Genomic DNA, 17834 nt, shown 5'->3' with positions numbered 1-17834 from the left:
AGTTAGGCAAAGTTCAAAGGCCAGCTGGTAGACCAAGTTAAAGGCGTAAGTCTGAGCAACCACAAGTATGATTAAAAGATTTCCAGCGGGTAGACTTGGTTAATACATCTCTAGAAATTTAAGAGTGTCGTCACACACGCCTACTACTAATGAAAATAAACAAGATATTCATGTACCTATAATTATAATACCCTATCTCTGATACACACTAAATACACTCGGCAGGTTCTTAGCAAAGGTATCCTTCACTGGCTTTCACTCAATTAACATTCGGCCTATTTGGGAAAATCTCGTCACGTTTTGCTTTTCTTATGAAACATAATAAAGCCCGTCACGTTTTATTTGCCTTTCCCTGCGGTCTTCAGGATTATTGCTGAAAGGGAAAACCCAGCGAAAATGTTGCCGTTTGAAGAGTAAGGCGATTTGCCTCGCTTTACTTTCCTGTAATATTTTCTTTATTTGCTGTGTTAATACACTTGAACTGGAGTGGAGGAGGAGAAAGTCCTCTTTACTCGCCGCCTGTATCTGCTTGCCACGCCCCTTATGCATATGCATAGCCCACTTTTGACTGTGCAGTTGACTCAGCTGGCCAACTGTGTGGACTCCAGTTGAGTTTCCTGAACGCCCAGCACCTTGTTCCAGTCCGTCCATGTAGTCGGTGTTTTCCCACTCCCAACGGCTGGTAACATACCAATTAATTTTTATTTATTTTAATGCTGCCCCGTTTCCTTGGGGGCATAGCACAATTCCCGCTTTTCAGTTGCGAGTTCCAGTTTCTGTTGCAAATTTATGCATTACTAGCATTTTATTGACCCACTTCTCTCTATCCATTTCGTTTTTATTTGTACTTTTTCAGTTGTACGACGACAACGAGGAAGAGGTTGAAATTAAATTTTATTTTAGCAACTTTATTTTTGGGTTCACCGGAAAACAAAGTGAGCAATTTTTACGTTACACAGAAAAACTTTCACTTGCCTTCCTTCCCGGTTTTTTTTTTTGTATATGTAATATTTGCAATAGATGGTTGAGCAAAGTTCAGTGGCAAAGTTTTAGCAACAACTCGAAGTTTAGCAACTTTTAAAATCTTTACGTATTTGTTTATGAGCAAAGTGCAATTTGAATAGCTTAAATTTCAGCTGTGAAAATTGAATGTATCTGCTTGCGTTCTGCTCTGTGGCTTAAAAGTTAATTAGAAATGTTTTTTGAGCTTAAGGGATTTATTTGTTACAGACAGGTGGTGCTCATTGGGCTGTCAGATATTTAGAATGAAACGTTGAGGCCTTTGATTGTCCATAGGTAGCAGTTTGGGGGCTCGTAAGACATTTTATTAATTAGATGGGCACAAGTAATTATCTGGTTTCAATAACTTGCACTTAACAATTAATTAGTGTGAAATAAGTACTTATTTTAACTGATTTACGTGAACTAAATTTGACTTAACTTAAATCTACCTTTTGGTATTTTCATTTCCGTACTTGTTTCGCAAACATCAAAACAATTGAGAACTATTAAGAAAAGAGAACTACAAATTAACCTCCATTAAAGTTTAAATATCCTGTGGACATCGCTCGTTACGAGATGTAAAGTTTTAAACTCAAGTGGGCTTAGGATTTTTTTGGCCAGTTGCTCGAAGCCAAAGCAAAGCGTTCGAGTGGCAAAAAATAAGTTAGCCCGAGTTATAAAGTTATCCATTCCCTGGCAGGTCAGTGGGTGGAAATATCCGCAGGGGGCGTGGCATGGCGAGGCAGGGCAAAGGTTACGCTCGAGGTGCGCTGAAGTGGGCGTGGTTATTTAATTAGCCTGCTCCTGCCCCTGCCACTGTGAATTTCATTAAATTGTTGTCATGTAGCTTCGCTCGTTTATTTGCGCTGCTCAAACATTTCCGAATAAATTAGCTTGCTTTCAAGAGAGTGTAAAATGTTATGCATGTGTGTCTGGTAGAAATTTAATGAAAAGAGCTCCTCCTTCTGCAATTGTGGTTGCTAAACTGAGGCAGCAAGTAAAACCTGCAGTTGTTCTCTTGTTGAATGCAAATTTAATGATTGGAATTATACGTTTTTCTTCCCTTGACCCTTGACCACCATCGATTTCTTTGAGTAGGTGGGTAGTCTCCCTTCTTGAACTATTAATGCCCATTGATGGTTGCAAAAAGAATACAAGATTTTTCTGAGGGTGCTGCTCAAATTGTGCTTTATTTCATTTTTATATTTTTTCTGCTGTGCAAAATTGCATGAACCTTCTACTTTTGCTTTGTTACTTCGCGAATCGGCTTATTTCAATGCTTTCAACTTTACTTTCCTTTTCTTGCTAATAGAAACAGTGCTCAGAATTGCTTGATCGATTTGATTGTACCAATTTGCTTTACCTTAAGATTATACTTTAAGTTGTAGCTTTCAGGAATTGACTGCAAATAAATGGTCTGCTTTAATTTCATAAACAGCGACGCTTTCGATTTTTCCCAAAATGACATTGGAAAGTGGTTTTGATGAAGCGTAACCACTTTAGTTTAAATTGATTGGCGGCTGGCAGGAGCCGTCAACCACAAAATGTATGTGTCCATTGATAACATTCCGCTGCCGTTTTGAGGCAATTTGGACATTGGGGCATCGGGCACCCGGCTCGAGTCCGCTGAGGTGTGAAGCCCGCAAATGTTATTGGGGCACGTTCGCGGATCGGCTCGTGAGCAATTAGATGCAATAAATCACAGCTGCTTATCTGGCTGTGAACTGCGGGCCCCTGATTCGATTCGATTCCCCGTCACCCAGGCCCAGGGCTTCAGACTCGGAGGCTACCAAATTGCTCACATGGCTGCCTTCTCCTTCCACTCCTTTCCCTTCACCCTTTCCCAATTCAATTCCCGCCCACATATCGGGAGACATTTGGCGGAATCGCAGACCCGCGGCTTTTGGCTTGTGTAATGGCTCGATTTCACATCCCCGGGATATATGGCCAATTTCTGTCGCAGCGCTGGGAGTTGCAACTATTTTATCTGCCGCACAACAGAGCCGGCGAATATAATAATTTTATTTTATTGCTGCACTTTCTTCGGGCTTGGAGTTGGGCTATAAACTGCGAGGGTGGGATGAGTGCCAAACCTCAAAGTAATGCCAACTGATAATAAATAGACTGGGGATTTCTTCAGTTCAATATAAATTCTCACTGCAACAAGTTCAGGGCACCGACTTACAGTTTCCTTTGATAAGAAAACTCATTAAAAAAATAGGAGACCAAGTTATAATTTTTGGTAATACCAATTGGTTCTTAAGTGAGATAAATTTGCTGCGGCCTGGGTATTCTCATATGTATTTAATTGCGATTTACATCAGTTTCCGATCATTGATGCATTGCCAAAATTTATCGTCAATTTCGGGCTGAACCATTAATACTTATCTTCCAATGCTGAGCAGCCCGATAAGTAAGAAATTCAAGCGCACAGTTCCAGGACCTTCGACAAGATTGAAGGCAATCAGGGCGATTTATGGCTGTTGGCTTTGGATTACCGTATGATTTCGCAGAGAGTAAAATTTGGTCCCGAGGCGGACAAGTTATCCGGGCCGCAGCACAATTGCTTCCCTAACCTGGCTTAACATTTTCTGAGCCCGCTTCCATTATCCAGACAATGCTGACACACGTACCCTAATCATAATGCCAAGCATCGCTTTTTATGTGATGGCATGTAGGGCTCAGCTCGAGTCCCGAAAGCCACAAAAAGTAATGACACCGCAGACTCACTTACGGCAAATGAACCCCAGATGATAAATTAAGAGCGGCAAACATTTCACTTGCAGCTGGTGAATCGGAAGTGAAAGTTCAAGCGAAAGCCAGGTGAAACCCGAGGTGTGAAATAGCCGAGATTCGGAGCACTTCCGGGTACTCTGGGCACTCTGCCTTTGGTAACGTTTATGGTGGAATAAACCCAGCTGGTGTAGTGCCATTTAATTAGATGGGATAAATGCAAAAATCGTGTCTACAACTCAAATCAATTAGGAGGGCAGCAAGGCAGTGGGCCAGGATACTCTGGTTGTCCACCCGGTTGGTTTACGGCTTGATTTATGCAACTAATTAGCAAAAGCATAATTTTGGAAATATTATTATTTTATTAAGTTACACATTATGCGAAATGTGATTAGGGCAGCAGGATAATAGCAACGATGACAGGGGTACACGGCCTACCGAATGCTACCGAACGCTGTATATCCAGGACACTAATTATGCTGCTGCATAAATCATATTGTCCGTGAATCAGGATGGCAGCATTCTGATATTCACGCATGCAAACGGTTGGGGTTAGTTGGGCTTAAGCCCACCAGTCATAAATGTCAATTATGGCTTAGTTTGCGAGGCTCCTGCTTCACTTCACCGTAAAGTGTTGATTGATAATTTGATTGATTGATTAATTGCCAGTTTGATCGTTAGAGCTTCGCAGAGAGCGACTCTTCTTTTTTGCAGCTCTGATTTTCAGCCTCGTCCTCTGATGATGATGTCATAAATTGAGATTAATCATGTTTCTGATGGGCTCCCGCTTTTTCGGGATTGTCACAATGTGTATATAACATGAATGCCTCACAAGCCGCTTAGTGTTTTATATTTGAGCCCCGAATGCGATGTGGTGACATTGCTGCTGTACTGGCCATAATTGTTTGCGTTATGCGCGCAATTAGTTATATAGTAAATATATTTATGCGCAATCGTATAGATTTGTTTGAGTTGCCCCAAAGCGGATTCGTTTATCTATCAGTTCATTATACAAGAGAGCTTATTGGCATTGATAATCCATTTTATGACGGGCGGTGGTTTGAAATGCACTCCATTGAAGTCACACATTTTAGATAAAATTAACACAATATTTATGGATTTGTTGTCGGTGTCATTGCACCACCATTATAAGTGATTTAGGCAATGACAAACTCGAAACTAATAATCAAATACCTTATTTGTATTCACAAATGGGAGCACTTGTACATTTAATTAATATACATATGGTATATGATATAGTTATAAGCGCAGAAATTGCTGTTAGGTTAGGTGAATCCCAGCTCTGTCACTTATTTGAATACCAAAACTAAATTCATGATAATAATCTTTGCTCGGTATGTGTGTTATGCCATACTACTGTATTAAACGAATAATTTAAAACACTTTTACGGTGCCGACCATCAACAGTTTAATTTTTTATGTTTTATTCCCCGTTGCTTTCCCAAATGGTAGCGCATCGTGGCACTAGTTTTATTACTTTTAATTAAATTCCTGATTACACACAAATATTTTTTTCCACGTGAGCGCACCCCGAAAGTTTTGCGGATTCTTTTTCAAAACTTTTCACACCATTTTGCCGCGAAAAGCTTTGCTTAATTATTGTTAACGTGCGTGTAAATTCCGCGGATAGTTTGACACCATTCTTTAACCATTTGAGTTAATTGATTCCATATTCCATTAATCATTACAAGAGCACGCGGTTGGGATGGATATTAATTAAAGCAGACGCACGCACGCAACGATTGTGATAAACTGGCATTTAAACGATACCACATTCTAGCGCGAATATTTCAATTTAATTCCTTTCATTATTATTTCGACTAAAATTGATTGCCATGGAAATTTGTGCGTTATCAGCGCGACGCGAGTGAATTCTCGGCTATCATATCACATGAAAATAATTTATCTCCCGTTTTTATTTCTGTTGAAGGAACATTCCTGTCCACCAAGGAGCCACTTTACATTTGGGTGTAATTTTTCATGCTTTTCACAACTCAGCCACTCGGAAAGTGCACACACATATTTTTTTTTTTGGGTCTCGGATGCCGAAGAACACGCACATTGCCGTCAACAACTCAAAATGTACTGAAAATGTGTCCTGCGACTTCGACGTCGGGATGCTGCAGTGTACAGAGTCCTCTCTGTACAGTAGCATTTACAGTGGCACTTACTGCTATTCAAAGGACCTTTCCTAATGTGATAACAAGCGATTGTGTGAGAGGCCTCACTAGGTTAGTAGGTTGCCAATAGCCGGCTTTCGCCAATGAAAGGACATTTTCTCTTGCCGGCTGCCAATGCTAGTTAACAGCACGGATGGCGAAGCATTCGCTCTGTTAACTCAACAAGTCTGAATAACCATGTTGGCATGACCCAAAAGTAATATTTTGTACAAAATTAACGTATTTACAGTTTGCCAAACATAAATATATTTAATAAAAATATAAACAAAATATTTAACGGGTTATTCATATATTTGCTAAGTGAATGAATATACGTTAATACTTGTTACCACACATAACATTACCAGCCATTTCTATGAAAATCAAAAGACTTCCTGGCCAGATGCTCTCGGAAAACCCATTAGCCTTAACAGCTATGTTATTTTTTTTTAACAGAGTGTCTCTCTTAAATTACCACCAGCTTACAGAATAAATCCATTTCGTTTTTCATGGCGTTAAGTTCTCTTTTTGTCCCAACATAAGCCGCTTTCTCTTCCTATGTTACGGTACTTCCAAAAATTGTCAAAGGCAAACGCAAGGACAAATCCGATGGATTAGATGGCTAAATTACCTAGGTCCTCGGTAATCATATTGAGAGTGATCAGAAAATGCAAAGAATTTTCAATTAATGCTGCAGAGGACACTGTTCAACGCCCTTTTCGGGGCTAAACTGACAGTTGAAGCATTACATTTCGCAACTTGGGCAATGTCACCATAACTCATGGTGCTGTATGTGCGGCTGTGAGGATGAACAAGTGTACGTGTATGTAGCGATTGTTGCATAATTTAAGTGCCTCGCAACAAAAATAAAAGAACAAGGAAATATGAAAAAACGAGGAAAGTTGGAAAATGATTTAAGCCGTTCCGGAGTCAGAGTGCGGCCATGTCTGCATGCGTGTGTGTGTAAGTCCGTGAGCGAGTGGCTAGGTGCATGTATGTGGGTATACGAACATGTGTGGGTGGCAGGACCATTACTTTGTATTTAATAAAACAATGTTGTCGACGCCCCAACCTGAGTGTTCGCCCCTGTCAAAGGCATTATCCCTGAATCTGAGTATCGCCTGTTGAAAAATCTCGAAACCCTTTATGGAGTGACGAAAAAACTCTGCAACTTATTTATTTAATTTCCACGCTCCACTTTGTTTATTTGCATTGCGAATTTGGCTTTATGTTATAATGAAAGCAAAAAAATTCAAGTTGCATGTTTTGTAAATATTTTTTCTGCTTACTCTCGGTTCTGTTAATGCCATTCAAGGATTTCCAATCACTTACTAAAAAAATCATAGATAAACATATTTTATTATCATATTTAAAGCATTAATTAAGAGAATGAAAACACAGTATTTTTCTTTTTAAACTTGAACAGGCATTTAAATAAATGTTAAACAAACAACATGTGCTTTATTGCGCAATCTGGCCTGCTTTTTTTCGACCGTTCATATGAATATGTATAATATAGCATAGATAGAAAAATCTATCTAAGCTAAAATGTAGATTTATTATTACCCCTAATACCCAGCAGTCAACCTTAGTGCAGTGGCGTCTGATGACCTTAATGCTGAAATAATGCCAGATTCAGGCAGATACGAGTATCTCAAAAGTCTTCGGCGTTTGCCATGCGATTTGAGCAGCAGTCTGAGCTATATTATGCATTTCCGCACTGCATTTATGGAAGTAGCTGATTTAGCCTCAAAGTATGCAAAATATGCCTGTCTGCCTCGCATTTGGCTGCCAGGCCAAACATCTTCAGTTACTCAAGACGCAGCAAAATGCTCTCCGAACGCATCCCCTCAAGTCTGGCCAAAACCGCAGAAATGCATTAACCCCCAGAAAACCAGCCCACTGTGGGGCTGGGCCAGTGCTTTCGCCAATGTTTGTGGATGTTGACTAAATTCGTAGAAGAGCGCGGGCTAATATCAAACGGAAGTGCCAAACACACACATACACACACAGATCCCAGCCCCTTGGCTTCAGTACTTCACTCTCTGGGCCATCTTTCTTCGGTTGGCAACATCAGAGCTCCGCCTGCACTTGGCTTCGGTTTCCGTACACATTTGAACGTTTGAGAAATGCATGTGGAAAATGCCAGCCACTGACTGCATTTGTAACTGCAACCAGTTGGAGACTGCCAACAGAGTTGTGTGCACTTTTCAAAACATATGCACTTGACCTAAGTCCTTTAAAATATCAAATAGTATATTTCTGATTACTACTACTTATTATTACAATAGGAGTACAGTACTACAGAAGAACGTCTTTAATGCCTAACATTTATTAGGACATATGTATAAACATATATGCTGTGCAATAAACTTTATATATGTTGTGAGCTACCAAATATTTTCTATTGGAAATATTTTAAGTAATTGCTATCGGTAACATTTGCGTTAACTTCATAAAATGAAAATGCTTCAGTAATTGTAAGCTCTTACATGCCAAACTTATATTTAAATTTATTCAACACATTTCTCCAGGTGTATATTTTTAAGGAGCTGCGTGTGCATCCTTGTGAGCGTGTTCGGCTAAGCGGCGCATTTCCTGGCCTGTGCCATCAACTAAATAGCATTCATTTACGTTGATTTATGCAGACTAAGAAAACCGAAGAGGCTGGAGTCGAGCTGGAGGAGCGATCTTTTTGTGGGGAATATTTATGCCCCAAAATGACACTTTAAAGTTGCAATAAAAACTGTGTCGTTGCTGCGCGGCCCCTTTGTTATTTATAGTTGGCAGTCCACGATGTAATTACTTTTTCAACACGCACGAGATGATGAGGCAGTTCCCCAATGGAGCACTCAACCCTCGGTTCAAACGGCAATGGCTGCATTAGTGGTCGGGTTCGTCGTTGTCAATTGCCAACTGCAATTGATAAATTGGCAATGGAGACGGGCTTCCATTGCCCCCTATTTTCCCCTCACTTTCCAGCGAACTTATTCTTCGCCTGCTCCTTTTTCTGGCATTGACAGTTCAATGTGCTCACTGATGCGCAAATATCAACTCCAATACATACTCTCGGCAGTCTTTCAGCACCGCTCCTCGATATGACCGCCACCTCCTTTTTTTCACCCATTTTCCAGCTTTCCCATTTTCACTGCGCTTTTTATGGCAGTTCGTGACCGAGTTGTAGTCTCTTCAAACTAGTTTTCCAGCGAAAATAACATATATATATATATTTAGCTCGCCCCATCCGATACTTTAGTTTTGTCTTTTTCGCGTGTTCCTTGAAATTGAATTAGTGGCAATGGCGGTTGGGATTCCTAATCTTCGAATGGTTTCAGAAGGCTGCCAAGTAATGGATGCGATAATTTGTTAAGGTTTCATTTGCTCGAATCTCTTGCAGCACTTGGCTCCCGATTTATTTTTAGTTCATCGGGGAAGTCAACATAGAAACCGACTGGATTACTTTATTAAAAGTTAACCCTTTAAACTTTATTTAAGCTGCAAGAATCAGTAGTTTTTGTCGTGTATTCTGGTTAAATTCTGTTTGTCTGTAAAAATTTTTCAAAATATCTGAATTGCATTGAATAAGACGGTTCTATTATTCGAACCGGATAACATGAACATGGAAATGAACATGGAAATAAATGCTGACAGAGGACCAATAGTGCAATAAACCAAAGGCTTCATTTAGATTGATATCGGGTGCCTTATATGCTGCAGAATTTACCGACTTCCTTTGAGCTGTTATTTATAAATAAATTTGATAAAAAAAAAAACTTATTTAGAAGGCAATATACTCTGCTCGACTTGCTGCATGAGAACTGAGACCACAAAAGTGCGCATATAAAAATCTCATAAATTGAAATAAATAAGAAAAATAACAATTTCAACGCCACACACACAAGCACATTGGGGTCATAAAAATAGGGGAACCCCCAGCCACGTTTCTCCTGCAGACCTTGTTGTAATATTCATAACTCTTTTCAAATGTGGTCAAGTGCTGGGCGAGTGTGTGTGGACTGGGATGTGCTGTCCTTCCGCCCAGATTCGACAGCTCTTGATATTGCTGGGTCTGGGAATCTAGGAGTCTGGGAATCTGGGGATCTGACCAGGAGCAAAATAGCAATAACTACAGTTGAGTGAGCTTAGCTCGCTTTTGAGTCTAAGCCGGCGGAACCGACCTGACTTGAGTTGGGCTTGGCACATTTTATTAAAAACGAGATGGACGACGGAATAAAGTCCGAAAAATTTCCACAACAAAATGCATTTTTCTTGTTCTCTTTGCATTGCATTTTTCTGCAGAAATGAAGTCCCCGTTCGGTTGCCAGGACCCTCTTGCTTTGTGACTTGTATTTTTATTACATTTCCCCCGTTTTCACCGTCATGTCTGTTTCATTGTCTGGCGATTTATGGATTTTATTTGGCCACTTTTTACCCCATTGTTGGCATTTGTCGCCTTTTCTACGTTTTGTTGGCTTATTGCAAATACTGTGATGTTGTGTGCTGCCGGCCATCTTTTATACATAATACATACATACATATATACGTACGTAAAGGCATGTGTTTATTCATATGAATTGAAACTCCTGCAATGTTTTCGCACTTGGCAACACATTGAGTTTGGAAGCCCAGAGCCTTGGTTCAGTTCTTTATTGGCCATGAAATGGAGACATTATGGTCAACACACACTCAGCTCCTGGTGTCCCAAATCGGGGTTCTTTTCAGAAGCGCGTCAATGACATTAACCCACTCCAAAAGCTGTCTGCAAGGCTTAATAGTAAAATTCTAATTAAATTCACACTTAGCCGACCCCATAAGCATTCCACACACTTGTTCACTGACCATTTGTGTGATGCCACAGAGTTGAAATGGAAGAATGGCTGAAAGCGGGTCGAATCCCTTTAATGAAACCGCACACAATCCGGCCACAATTTTAGTTTTCACACAAAGGACCCGGCGAACGACTATAGGCCGAGGATCATAAACGTTGATAAGACGCTTGAAAGTAATTACAACGCATATTAAGTATTTATAAAACCATAAAACGTTTAGACTAAACCGAGGGATGAAGCAGATACCCACAAAGCCAAGAAGCAATTATTTTTAAACTCAGCTGGGTGGAATTGTTTGAAAAACTTTTAGGCTCGCTGGGCCACGTAAAATAAAGAAGAGTGTAACGGATATAAGACGATACAAAATAATAAAACGTTGTCTTGCGCCTGGCTACATCGTAAAAAAATGCCAAGACATAAATAGGGAAAAGAAAAAAAAAGTGGGAGAGGCGCCAAAAGGAAAACACTGGAGGGAAAACAATACTTGCTGCATGGGAAGCCAAAAATATATTAACGAAAACTTGTGTATTGTGTTTTGTGCACCTAAAAAGTTGTCTACTTTTTTCAGAACACTTATATTCCTTTTGCAGTATGTGTGGGTAAGTCTGTGTGTCAAACGATTAGTGCAGGACTTTCAAAACTTTTTGCGGCTTTGGGGGAGTCTGCAAAAGGGACACTTGAAGCTCCACTGGTTGTCCTTTTAACGATGCCGCGAAGAGAAAAGTTTTGTGCAAATAGTTTATGGCTACTGCAGAGGAAAGTGGAAATACATGGTATAAACGTTGGCCCAAGTGAGCTGGAATGGTTCAAATGATTTTAATTGTTATGGTCAACATTAATTGGAGTGCGCGGAAAGTTTTTAATGGCCCTAAGATAATGTGTGCTCAACGAATATTATAAATAGTTAGGCCGACATATAAGGGGTCTTAGCAATTCACATGAATGCCGAACACAGTACACACGAAGCCAGAATCCTTTCACTGAAAAGTCCTTCCCTGAAAAACCATTCTAATTAGCTGGAAAATATAATTGTCGAAAATATTTTTTCGCCCGAAATGAATATAAACCCATTTCGTTTTATGCCGAAAATATCTTGTCAAATTCAAAGCGATAAAATATGTGTATTACTCAAAGAGGATTTACCAAAAAGCAGGAGCAGACAATAATGAGAGACATATACATACAAAGGGGAGGACCGAAAAATCCACGAAAAAACGCGCAGTGAAATACGATAATTATGCGACATTTAGCAGTTTAGCGACAGGAGCCAGGACATTCAGGCATTGGGGCATTCGGGCATTCAAGGAGCTTAATGGCTCTGGGAAGCCTGCTCCTCGCATCGAAAGAGTGAAAGCGAAAGTAAAAAGGGTAACAACATTGGAAAAACGAGGCAAAAAAGGAAAACACGCAGCGGAAATTACAAGGGCCGCCAGTTGGCAACGGCACAAAAAAAGGCAACGACAAGGGCCACAAATGCAAAATGAAATCGAATGCGCTGGGAGTAAATGTGTCAGGGGGCGGGAATGGGTTAACATTAATGTGTATGTGGAAGTGTGGAGGTGTGGAAGTGCGTTGCTTGGTTGGTGGGTTAAAGTTTTAAAACTCGTTAGTATGCACAGCGAAACGAAAAATCAACAATTTCTATTTTGATTATATTTTTACCACTGTGCCCGGATAGTTTTGGGTTCGTTCCTCCGACGCCGTTGGCATTAAATGGCATATTGGTTTTATTTTTAGCGTTTGCGTTTTAGAACCATCGACAAACATTCCGGAACTCAAAATAAACCTTTTTTGCTCATAAATACGATAAAATATCGTAGTTTAAATTGTTACATTTCATATGCAGTCTGTAGATATTCTTTATTGCTATTTTATTTATACCCGAAACATTTTTGAAGTATTAATTAGTAATAACGTATCCCAGATTTATTTTAAGAATTATTTTATTGGGGGGATGCCAATAAAGACAAATAATTTATATATTATTTGTAAGGTATCCCCATTTCGAGCTCTATACGTTCAGACCCTTTCAGCAAACGGCCTTTCCTAAAAACCTAACCAGGCATATTTAATAAGCATTTAAATGAGCAAAGTTCTGGGCCCAAAAAAAGTTTTGTAGCCCAATTCTAAAAATGTATGTGTTTACCCCGGCGAATGCGTGATTTCCTTCTCCTGTAAAAAAAAGTCTTTTCAACTGCCGATAGTTACACTTTTACCTCGAGGCAAATGAGTCTGCCATAAAATTAAAGGAGCTCGCCTCAAAAATGTTTCATGTGCCGTATGCGAATCATCGTTAGCATTTGCCTCACATGACAAACAAATTTCGGTTAATGGCCATGGCCATAAAATGGATTTAAAGCCATTTTTTGTGGTCCACTGAAAATCTGCTGACCGGGCCGGCGACCTCAAAGCTAAATTAATGACAAAGCTTAAGTTGTTCCCTCCAAAATGCAGCCACAAATTGCTCAACATAATTCAGAAGGTATAACGTTTTCTTGTTGTTTGGATTTGATAAATTTACAAATCTGGGCATTAGTGCCGGAAGCCCAACCTCAAATAGATAAAATGTAAATTCAATAAGCGAATCAGCTTAAAAAAGGGGCTTTAAAATGCTTTAGTTTCGTTGATTTCAATGAATTATTAAAATCTGTTGTCCACCTTTTCGGCCTTTTCGTCCTCTTTGCCATGCATGTAGGTCAAATTGGGCCCGCTTGGCTGCCTGCTGAAATTTCAGCCATTTTGCAAGTCAACTAAGCGGCAAAGGAAAGTCACTCAGGAAGGATGTTATGCTGAAGCGAAGGTGGCTTTCACTCTTGCCAACCCGTTTCGTTGGCCGGGTAAACCTGGTAAAGGAGATCCACTGCCCCCGTGTTTCTGTTGGCCTTTGTTTGCCGAAAGAGCAGCAAGAATAATTGCTGGAGCCGCAATTTTGGTCGTAGTAAAAGTTCAGTTTATTTTCCAGCCGAAAGTTGCAAAAATGCTTGCGGTCAGATTTCGGCAACATTTTCTAAGGGGAAGTACATCTTTCGGAAGCTGGTATGATCATAGTTAACTATCATCCACCATAATCGGGCTTAATCAGAGTTACTACTTCTTTTGGCTGAGTCCACAAAGGTGAATGCAACCGTTTAAGAGTCCAAACAGAGGGTACAAATATGTATAATTTGTTTGCTTATGTTTGGTTTATGGTGATAGCAGGTGAACTGAAAAATAAATATTCATTCTTCACATTTAATGATGATAATTAATGATCAAAAATGGTTCAACTAGACTGATTATTTAATACTACTCGTATATGGTCTTACAAAAAAACAAATATACACTTAGAATAGATAACTGCACTCACTTATTGTTTTGAGTGCAGCAGGGAAATCACTCTCCTCATATAACTAATTCGTGCATTTACTTGCTGCACAGCCTCGGGAAAGTTTTCCCCAGCTTCTTAGCTGTCGCTGGCAAGAGATTTGGTTTCTGGCTCCTGCCTTTGGGTTCCCAGTCGGTTTATCTGGTTCACCTGGTTTCTTTGGTCCCGCATGCTTGCATATGCATAAGTCAGAGGGTCCGTCTGAGTGACATGACCAAAGAGTCGCTTAACTACCACTGCAACTGGCAGCATACGTTGCGTATGCGCAATCTGCCGAGTCTTCGGGTATTAACCTAATTCCACGTAAGCGCATTACACTTCGCAAGCTGTGACTCTTGCCATTAAGCCACCAACAGTGCAAATAATTTAATATCTGATTTATGCGAGATGCGCACCGAGTGACTTAAGTCCTGAATTCCCCGAAGCCGGAAATAATTGATGACGGCAGCTCCCAAGTTTCAGCCCGATTATGCGGATTCCGTGGGTTTCAATGCCGTGATTAGCATGCCGAAAGTTTAGGCGAATGGCATTTGTTGACAGCCTTGTGAAATGCTCTGGTGGCCTCTTTTAAGCCATCGACACTTCGCTGGACTTTTATTGCCAGTGCAGCTGCCACAAGAGATATGAATATTTCACACAATTTATTGAGCTTTTAACCAGTTGCAGCCTTTGAGCCCATCAAATTATGCCCGAGCCTTATAGCTGAGCTTTGATAGCTATATATGTGAAAGATATGTGTATTTTAAAATGTATGGTTGCTCAATATATATAGAAAGAATCTATATATGTATACATAAAGTGTTAGTAAAATATTTTGTTAGTTTGCTAATTATTAGAAATAATTACAAATGGATATTTAAATACATTTTATATTTTTTGTTTAGTGGCTTTATCGGCTTATAAGCTCCAGGTTAAATTCTTTAAAATGTTTGATTTATCCAGCGACCAAATAGAAAGGAAACAAAAAAGAAAGTCGAGAAATTGCATTTACGCGGTTCGTTAGACCAACAAACAGGGAAAAGAAACCAGGCAAACGGCTCAAAGGCCAAACCAAGTTGGTCCAAAAGGCAAATCCGGGTCGAAGCGGGTCGTGTTGGGTTGCTCTTGGCCAGAAGCACAAAATTGCAGCCAAACATTTTCGAGTGGCGGCTGCAGAGCAGCAGTTCCAGAATTATGCTACAAATTTATGAGACGACATAAATTTTGCAATGTTTGTTTTGGCTACACACACACACTCCGGCTCCCTTGCTCAGTACAAAAACAAACCCAAATATCTAGCACACACACACATACACAGAGCGAAAAAAGCAGTGGCAGCCTTAACCCATCCCACACAGCTGGGGGCCACAGTGGTCCTGCTCTATGATGAATGTCATGCGGTGAAATTTTAAGCCAGCAGAAAAACCAACGCCTGCATGCAAGGGTGGCAGGGGGCGGGGGATAGGGTTGGAAAATGGAAAAGAAGGAAGGGAGAAAGGAAAAAGGCTGGATAAAGGGGGTGTGGCGTATAAACCATCGCCTCGTCATTCTAAAATTGAAAAATGCATGCAACTGTTTTGAAGGTTGCCTTTTGCATTGGCAATGGGCGTCTTTCTAGCGAATTTTACATGTCCAATTTTTTGGCGCTCCTTCTCTCTCTCTCTTTCGAAATTTTGCCCAGCTTTTTCTTTTGCTTTTCACAACCTACCCACCTCCCTCTTTCCCACCACATCCATCTGTCTTTCTCACCAGTGTCCTGACAGCCAGCGACCTCCAAGCGCCGGCAAATAGACAGGCATGTAAATTACTGGCACATGTGCGTTAGGGGCATCTGCCACGCCCATCGGCATTATCCCGTTGACCCCAAAAACTACAGAAATTTGTATATGGTTCGCCCGATCTACACGTCCTGCATTGATGCAGTCCACGTCCACTTCAAGTGCTCAGCAGCTGGAGTGGGTTTTCACTTTTTTTCCTCATATTTTTTAGAGGTCTTTAATCTGAACGGGGAAAAACACTCAGCACGTTCAAAAGGATATGTTTTGGGATTTGTTCTGCTGTTTTCTCATTAAGAGGATTTATTGGGAGTGGTTACCGTATTTTAGCGTTGCAAAAAAACAAAAAACACCAATAACAAACATGGAAATAATAATAGATGCTTGAAACGAATTGAAAAGCCACAGAGGGTTTATACAGAAGCCTTATAAGCTTATCTCTATAAAATTGTAATAAATTCTGCTTAACAAATACATATTTTGCAATATAGAAAATTGAAATTATCCATTTTAAACCTGCATCAAAAACGGAGTATTTATGTTGACCTCCTGCCAGGATATTCTACATTACTAGGCTGGGCTTTTACAGCACGATCTGTTTAATGAGTTATAGTCCAAGGAGTTGGAAGAACCGCTTTGACACCCACCTGTCATTGCATTTAAAATGTCAGCAGCACTTTTTATTTTGTTCGCTGCCGAACCGCTCGTTGCGGTGGTCAATGACAGGAAAATCTCCGATGCAGAACCCGAAAACTTCACTTCCGTTTATCCCCAAAAATGTCTGCTCCGTTGTACCCCGGCTTTCTATGCCAAATTGCTGGCGTGTCGGGGCGAGCAACACGTCACATGCATAAATGCAGTTTTTATGCCCCAGCTTGGTCCAAAATGTTGCCCCTCCTCGAACCACCTATGAATGTCATTCTGCAACCAAAGACAGTGCAACAGTTTGCGTTGTTGCCGGTCTTTCCCATGTTGTTCTCGTTGCATTTGTTGCTTTTGCTGTTGCTGTTGCCGTTGTTGGCATTGCAGCTGAAGTTACTGTCATGTCAGCTCTGGCCGAGTAGAACGATATTTTAGCCGGATGTGTGCCTGGGCAGGATGGCTGGCACATAGCTTTTATGTCTATAATTTCTGCAACGAGGCATGTATGCACTCGTTGTTATTGTTGTCAACATGTTGTCCACCAACAACGGAACAGAACAGCACCGCATACACAGAAAGCAGTTCGGATGGTAATGGACTTGGCTGCGATCACTTAGGGCACACTGAAAAAAAACGCGAACAAGATAATAAATTCTTGAAATATTTTAAGCAATCACTCAAGAAATCAAACTCTTCTTTAATAAAGTTAAAAAGGGCGACATAAATACACTTTTTGTAAGCGGAAATCCTCCAATTAATTAATCTACACAATTTCACCATTTGGCTATAGACATCTTAATCAAAACTTTCCTTTCCTCTTCCAAAAATTTATCTTAGTGCTTGAGCTGCATATACAGCAACCACACTGTCAACATAAAGCACATTTAACATGCTATAAACTCGCCAGTGCAGCACTGGCAAACATTAAAAGCAGCCATGGGCTGGGATTCTGTACAGAATTCGATTGCGGAGGCATAATTGAAAAGTTAATTTCGAGAGCTCTAAATTTCAATTAACTTTACCGAGCTGCAGTTGGATGGAACAATGTGGCAGGCGATATGATGGAAAAAAGCCGTAGAGGCAGCATGCTAAAGCCTTGGGCTGTCATTGCACGGCTACAGACATGCACTTACCATTGAAATGCGTTTTCCTAATGACAATAGCACTGGGCTCTGGAACGAGTGTAACTATTACAAAATGGCCAAAGATGCGGTCAATACGCCAATGCCTGAAGGGGTAAGCCACTCCCAGGTCCCAGGTAGATTGTCAACTGTCCAACGCATTAACATGTCCTGTCTGACCGTCTATTTTCTGAACAAATCAACCTACA

At 40.5% G+C, this 17834-nt stretch overlaps 1 protein-coding gene across 4 annotated transcripts in view; it reads right to left on the bottom strand.

Annotated features, from left to right (window-relative positions):
* The window catches only part of LOC6529437 (putative neural-cadherin 2), a 117279-nt gene that overhangs the window by 45781 nt on the left and 53664 nt on the right, over positions 1 to 17834 (bottom strand). The window contains exon 1 of one of the 4 annotated variants that reach the window (XM_039372798.2): positions 5719 to 5841. The exons of 1 other annotated variant lie outside the window; for it this stretch is intronic. The gene's annotated coding sequence lies outside the window, so the exon portion shown is untranslated. Of the gene's footprint in view, positions 1 to 5233; positions 5842 to 17834 lie in introns of those variants that run through there. 2 more of the 4 variants (XM_039372799.2, XM_039372800.2) reach the window with 2 other exon arrangements.

The sequence above is a fragment of the Drosophila yakuba genome, chromosome 2R (assembly GCF_016746365.2).
Source record: "Drosophila yakuba strain Tai18E2 chromosome 2R, Prin_Dyak_Tai18E2_2.1, whole genome shotgun sequence".
Classification (NCBI taxonomy): Eukaryota; Metazoa; Arthropoda; class Insecta; order Diptera; family Drosophilidae; genus Drosophila; species Drosophila yakuba.
This window is presented reverse-complemented; position numbering and strand designations above follow the sequence as displayed.